This window comes from Acomys minous (genome assembly GCF_964271855.1).
Source record: "Acomys minous genome assembly, chromosome: 6".
NCBI classification, from domain to species: domain Eukaryota; kingdom Metazoa; phylum Chordata; class Mammalia; order Rodentia; family Muridae; genus Acomys; species Acomys minous.
Window position 1 is genome coordinate 129578590 of NC_140487.1, and position 7043 is coordinate 129585632.

Consider the following 7043-nt stretch of genomic DNA (forward strand, 5'->3'; position numbering starts at 1 on the left):
TGGGGCCTGGAGATCAGACAGACGTCAGAGGCTTGCTTCAAATTGTGTTACGTGTTGCCTTCATCTGGTCTTTTATTTTCTTTCTTTGTTTCTTAGCTTTTCTAATTTTTTTGAAGATTTATTTATTTATTTTATGTATGAGTGCTCTGTCTGCATGTACACCTGCATATCAGAAGAGGCATCAGCTGGGCGTGGTGGTGCACGCCTTTAATCCCAGCACTCGGATCCCTGTGAGTTCAAGGCCAACTTGGTCTACAGAGGGACTCCAGGACAGCCAAGGCTACACAGGAGTTTTGTCTCAATCAGGGAAAAAAAAAAAAGGCATCAGATTCCAGTATAGATGGCTGTGAGCCACCATGTGGTTGCTGGGAATTGAACTCTGGACCTCTGGAAGAGCAGTCAGTGCTCTTAACCTCTGAGCCATCTCTCCAGCCCTCCTTTTTTTTCCCCCTTCTTTTTTTAGACAGAATTTCTCTACATAGACATGGGTGTCCTGGAACTCACTTTGTAGACCAAGCTGGTCTCAAACTCACAGAAATCCACTAGGTTCTGCCTCCTGAGTGCTGGGATTAAAGGTATGTGTCACCACACCTGACTTTCACCTGGTCTTTCACTTAATTTCCATAAAAAAATAGCTCAAGTTTTGCATTCATTTAGTGTGTTTATGGATTATTTAGTTTAAACCACATCCTCTTATCACCAAAGCCCAGGAACATCTTTAACTTTTATTATACCAAATACAAGCCATCTGTACATTTCAGAGTGATGGACAGGTCACAAAATAAACAGACCTGAACATCCAGGCCTGGGATGCAGACAGGATAAGGAATGGTAGTGGTACACAACGTGTTCTTATTTGAGTTCTCAGGGCAGAACAGCACCTTGCACTCTTAGAAAAGCCTTCCAGGACCTCCTTTGTACATTGTAGAATTTTGTTTTGTTTTGTTTTGTTTTGTTTTGTTTCGATAGAATGTCTCTTTGTATCCTTGGGGGTCCTGGAACTCACAGAAATCTCCCTGCTTCTCTGTCTCCAGAGTTCAAGGATTAAAGGCATGCACCACTATGCCTTGTTTGGTTGTTTTTGAGACAGGGTTTCTCCGTGTAGCTTTGGCTGTCCTGGACTCGCTTTGCAGACCAGGCTGGCCTTAGACTCACAACAATCCACCTTCCTCTGCGTCCTGAGTGCTGGGATTAAAGGTGTGTGCCACCACCGCCTGACTGGCCTTTATTTTTGGAGACAGGGTTTCTCTGTGTAGCCTTGGCTGTCCTGGAGTCACTCTGTGGGCTACCCCAGGCCTGGCTTTGGTTTTGAGATAGGATCTCCTGTGTAGAACTCCCTGTGTAGTTGTAACGACCTTGAACTCCAGATTCTGCCTCTGCCCTCCAGTCCTAGATTATAAACATGCACCAACACACTCCACAATGTGTTGTATTACCAGTAAAAAGTAAGAAGTAAGTGGGGTCCTAGACATCTGGAGGCTGTACTCTGGGTGGCTAGTGAGGTTTAGGGACACCAGGAAGCCATGGTCTGAGGCTGTAGGGGCTAGTGTTATGAGCTTTTCCTGGATGAGACCGCCAGGAAAAAGAGATGGTGACAGGGTCACTTTCTGCTTTTATTCCAAAGCCAAGTTAGCCTAAGGGTTGAGCTTGGCATTAACCCTCAGGCCACCTCTCTGTTCTTTGGCTGTAGAGGTTGAGGTTAATGTTCAGGTCCTGAGAACCTCCTGGAAAGATCTTAAGCTATACCCTGCCCTGTCTTCCTCAGTTCAAGTAGTAGAGTTGGAACAATAAAGTGACTGGCAGCGTTGGCCTAGTCTTGGTGGACAGCTGCTGGAAAGGGACGCCACCTGCAGGGCAACTCAGAAATCCACTGTTCCCAGGTTGTGTAACTTCTGCCCCAAGGCCCTGAAGCGCCTGAGTCAGAGCTCCCAACTGGGATGCAAAGCCCATTTGATGGCAAAGAGGAGGACAGGCCCTGTGTGGGCCCCATAGCAAATGCTGGCGAATATGATGGCAGCTGGGGCAGTGTCCTTCCTCTGACCGGTGAAGTCCAGAGGCAGCCGTGAGCAACCAACCCTCTCGACCGTCAGTGAGAGTGAGGTCATCCAGTCGTGGCTGAGCCTTGCTGATAACACGAGCTAAGGTTCTTTTGTACGGCCAAGCTCCTCTACCTCTGGGGTTCTTGTCATGACGATTGTGTTAATTGGCATTGAGGGCTAGCAGGATTCAGTCTCACAGCCTAAAGGGTGGCTATTAGGTTGGCACCCGCCATATACGGTGCCCCAAAGCCCTTCCCTCCCAGATCTGTGCTAAGCCTGCTTCATATGATCTCCTCACTCATGCAAACGTAGCACCTGTCCAGGAGGGCTGTCTCCATCTCAAGTCCATTCAGCTCTGACTAAGGCACCGTGTGCAAAGTAGGTGTCATGTAGAGATGCTCTCACCCCACCTAACCCTGCTGGTTACCAGAGGGTGGGACCTGTGGTTTGCAGGGCAGTCTGGGCTGCAGGAGGAAAGCTTGTTAGTTATCACAGCCTGCTTAGCCTGCTTCCTTCTGTGTCCTCCCTCACAGGATTCCACACAAGATGCTCAAGTCTAAAGCTGCCAGTCTAGGGCCTGGTAAGAGAAGGCGAGGGATAAACACAGCAATTAGGGCCTCCTTCTATTACATGGATTACGTAGCCTGGTAACTGAACCTCCCTTAGCTCCGGCTGTTTGGGAAGGAAGCGCTGAGGGTTCTTACCTGCTCATCCCTCCCATGTGGATGGAGGGCTTCTGGGCTTTGCTGGTGGCAAGGGTGAACAGGTACTTGAGACACACATAGTCTAGCACTAGGGGTGGTGGGCCAAGGGCTCCTGTGCTCTGTGGGGTCCTAGACACCATCAGCTTCAGCCCATTGAGTCAATTGAGCGGCACCTTCCCAGGAAGCTACATAACATTGTCCTGGAGACGAAGATCTGGAAGCAGTGAGGATGAGGAAGAACAAACCTCTGGGAACAACGTGAGGATGATTGCTTCCTTGTGAGACACCCAGAGCCAGCAAGCCTGGGCATGTTTACCCCAGGGACCTTCCTTCCTGATATGACACAACACAGCGAGCTCTGGTGCTGTCTCCAAGGACTCTTAAGGAAACTGCTGAACTGGCCACTCAACTGAGCCAGGTCTAAAGCTTTCAGAAGAGTCCATAGAGCTGTCAGGAGCGCTATCTACTTAAGTTATCCTTCTTTTAAAGGATTAATTTGTTTTATTTATTTATTTGTTTGTTTGTTTTTGGTTTTTTGGGACAGGGTTTCTCTGTGTAACCCTGGCTGTCCTGGACTCCCTCTGTAGACCAGGCTGGCCTTGACCTCACAGAGATACACCTGCCTCTGCCTCCTGAGTGCTGAGATTAAAGGTGTGCACCACCAACTCCTAATTTTCCTGTCTTTCTGGTTTTTGGTTTTGTATTTGTTTTATTTTTAATCATGTGTGCCTGTGCATGGGTATGTGCAAATAAGCTCAGGTGTCCAAGGAAGTCAGAGGCTTCAGAGCCCCTGGAGCTGAAATTTTGAGCCATTGTGAGCTGCCCCACATAGTAGGAACCAAAGCCTGCTTCTCTAGATCAGCCCATGCTTTTGGCCACTTGCCCCAACCTGAGGGGTTCAACCAAAACTCGGGAGGAAGGTCACCTGTTGAAAAATGCAAGACACAAAGAAGGAGAACAAGTCTGATTGATCAAACTCTCAAACTTTATCAGTCAGGCAGCAGCTTTTATAAGTCAGAAGGCAGGGAAGCATATTGCTATAGCAACCCAGCTCCAGGCTTTTCTCAAAACATAGGGAATTCCAGGCAGGGTCATAATGTCCTGCCACACAAGGTATCTGGCTCCCTCTTTGTCTAGTCTAACTGCTAAACCATAACAGGGTTGCTCCATCTCTTTCTGTCTTTAGTCTAACTGCTGACCCACGACAGGGTCAACTAGTTTCTGGTGAAAGGCAATCTCTAGGAAAAACAGAGACTTAAAGGTGCAGGCTCCGACAAGATGGCTGAACATTGGCCATATGGCCTATTGTCCCCAACAGCCACTGAGCCTTCTCTCTCTCCAACTTTTGCCGTCCCTCTCCTTTTTATTTTATTTTATTTTTTTCTGAGACAGGGTTTTTCTGTATAGCCTTGGCTGTCCTGGACTCACTTTGTAGACCAGGCTAGCCTCGAACTCACAGCGATCTGCCTGCCTCTGCCTCCCAAGTGCTGGGATCAAAGGCGTGCGCCACCACTGCCCGGCTGCCATCCCTCTCCTTGATGTGGCATATACTCCAGGACCTATGGATTCTGTCCAAACAACCTCTTTGTCGAGAAAAGGATAGAAGCCAAGCCAGTTGATTCAGACAGCCCCCTGGATGTTTGTTGAGCTCTGAGCCCCGCAGTGGCATATCTTGCAGAATACAATTACCACCGAGAAACTGGTGTGGCACCTGTGTGGCTCATGTCATCTCTTCATACAGGAAAACGTTGTAAGAATGTAATGTTGGGATCTCTTGCTGCTTAGGCCCCAGTACTCTGCAGTAACGTTGCCCCTTTCTCAGATACTGACTGGCACCGTACTGAGACAGTATCTATGAGTCTGCAATTAACACTTTCTGGTGCCAGTTTCTCTTACGTTGAAAGTGAGTTTACTTCAAATTGGGCATCGCCTTCCCCCATTCCTGCCTAGGAACTGGAGAGCCTAGCTGCAAGCTCCTGCTGTGAACCCTCCCACAACCTCAGAAAGCTTTAAAAATGGGCCTTGCTGGTCCTGGTGGCACATGCCTGTAATCCCAGCACTCGGAAGGCAGAGGCGAGTGAATCTCTGTGAGGCCAGCCTGGTTTACAGAGGGAGCCCAGGACAGCCAGAGCTGTACAGAGAAACCCTGTCTTGGGAAAACAAGAAAACAGGCCTCACTTGTGCTACGTTGGCTGATTCTTCTCTGTAGAGACTCCTCTATGCTGTTTTCCTTGGTGCTGGGGCCTGACCTCTCTCTGTAGCCCCTGCCATGCGGCTGCCTCTCAATCTGTTTGTCCATGGTATTGCTAACTCCTCCAAAAAACTCCCTGGAAACCTTTCTCAGTGTGTCCTTGATGAAGGCTGCTCTCCCCTCCCCTGCCACCATTCCTTCCTCATCATCCGCTTCCCATCTATTGTCTAACGTTTCAGGGATGTTTGGTACAAGGTCAAGTCATAGTGGACATGGATGGCTGGCTCTCTTCTTGCTGCATAGTGGTCTCTAGGGTGATTGCCTCAAGCAAGGGACATTATTATCAGTTCTACAGGACAACACACTGCCATCCTCCATCAGCAATGTGTGAGAGTACTTGGCAACAGTTACAGTTGCTTTTAATTATAGGTGTGGCAAGATGTCATTCTCTTAATGAACATTTCTAACTGGCAATGATATTTATGAGAACCGCCCCCTCCCCTTTTTTTTCTTAAATCTCTCCAAGGTTATTAGCCTGACAGAGACCCATATTCCTGGAGCCTTCTCCTCTTTCACACTGATTAGCCAGTTACATCAAAGTGGATGTGGAGTTCTCACTTCCAATTTATGGTATAAGATATAGTCACCACCTATGTTAGGGATAAAAGTCAGCGGCTGGGCTGGAGAGATGGCTCAGAGGTTAAGAGCACTAACTGTTCTTCCAGAGGTCCTGAGTTCAATTCCCAGCAACCACTATAATGTGATCTGATGCCCTCTTCTGGCCTGCAGGTGTACATGCAAAGCACTGTAAATAAATCTTAAAAAAAAAAAAAAACCAACAGAGGCCATCTTGACTGTGTGTGCTTATTAGAAATAAGTTCTGGGTCACGAAGAAAGAGACACCATTCTAACTGAAGTGTCTGGACAAGGCAAACCACTCCTGATCAAGAGGGTGCTCAGCACACATCAGTACAGGAAGTGAGAAGTGCATTTGGTTTTTATCCTAACTCAGGTGGAGGCCTTACAATCTTATTCAGTTGGCTGGCACGGAAAATATTTGGGGAACAGGAAATGGAGGAAAAGAATCACTGCTCCTAGGGGAACCGTGTCACTGTCCCAGGTCATCACATTCCTAGAATGGAGCCCTGGGCCTTTGTGTAAGCAAAGGTTCTAGTGCGTGGGGAGGATTAAGACATTTGCATAAAAGTCTTAAGAGAAAGTGAATAAGAAGTGTCATCAGCACAAAGCAAATGGTGTCCTGTCCATCTTTCCGTAGGCGTCCTTGGTGACGTTTGATAAACCTGTAGCCAAGAAGCACCAAACACAGGACACTGTCCCATGAGGGACTTGACTGGAGGTGAACAAAGCACTGAAAACCGGAGGGAAAGAAGCCTCCATTCTGGGGCAGTAGGGCTCATATAACTTACTGATAGTTTAACTCTCATAAAGCCAAGATGGGGAACATGTTAGCCAAAAATAGTTCTAAGAGAGTGTCCGAGGCAGGGAGCAACCAACTCCCTCTGGCAGGCCCAGAGGCGCCCCCCACCCTTCTCAATAGTCACAGATCTGATTTCAACTCATTTCTTTCCCAGGTGGGATAAAATGATGCCAAGGTTACGGACGCTCTCATTCCCAGGTTGTACATGGTCTCTAGGCACAACAGCGCCACCTATGGGTGTTAAGCACACCTCCCACTTCTTTGCTTTTCCTGGGTTCACTTTCCCAGCAACAGCTTGTTTCTAGAAGCTGAGGGGCAGTCAAACAGACCCAGATACATTGACAGGTACTCACAATTATAATTGTGGTAAGGCATATAAACTCATCTTTCTATTCTTTTTGTTCTGTTTTGAGACAGGGTTTCTCTGTGCAGCCTTGGCTGTTCTGGACTTGCTTTTGCAGACCAGGCTGGCCTTGAACTCATGGAGATTCACCTGCTTCTGCTACCCTGAGTGCTGGGATTAGAGTAGTGTGCCACCATGCCCAGCTGAACTCATCCTTCTTGGTTTGAGACTTTTTTGTTTGTTTGTTTGTTTTGTTTTGTGTTTTTGTTTTTTGTTTTTTTTTCGAGACAGAGTCTCTTTGTGTTAGGCTTGGCTGTCCTGGACCCGC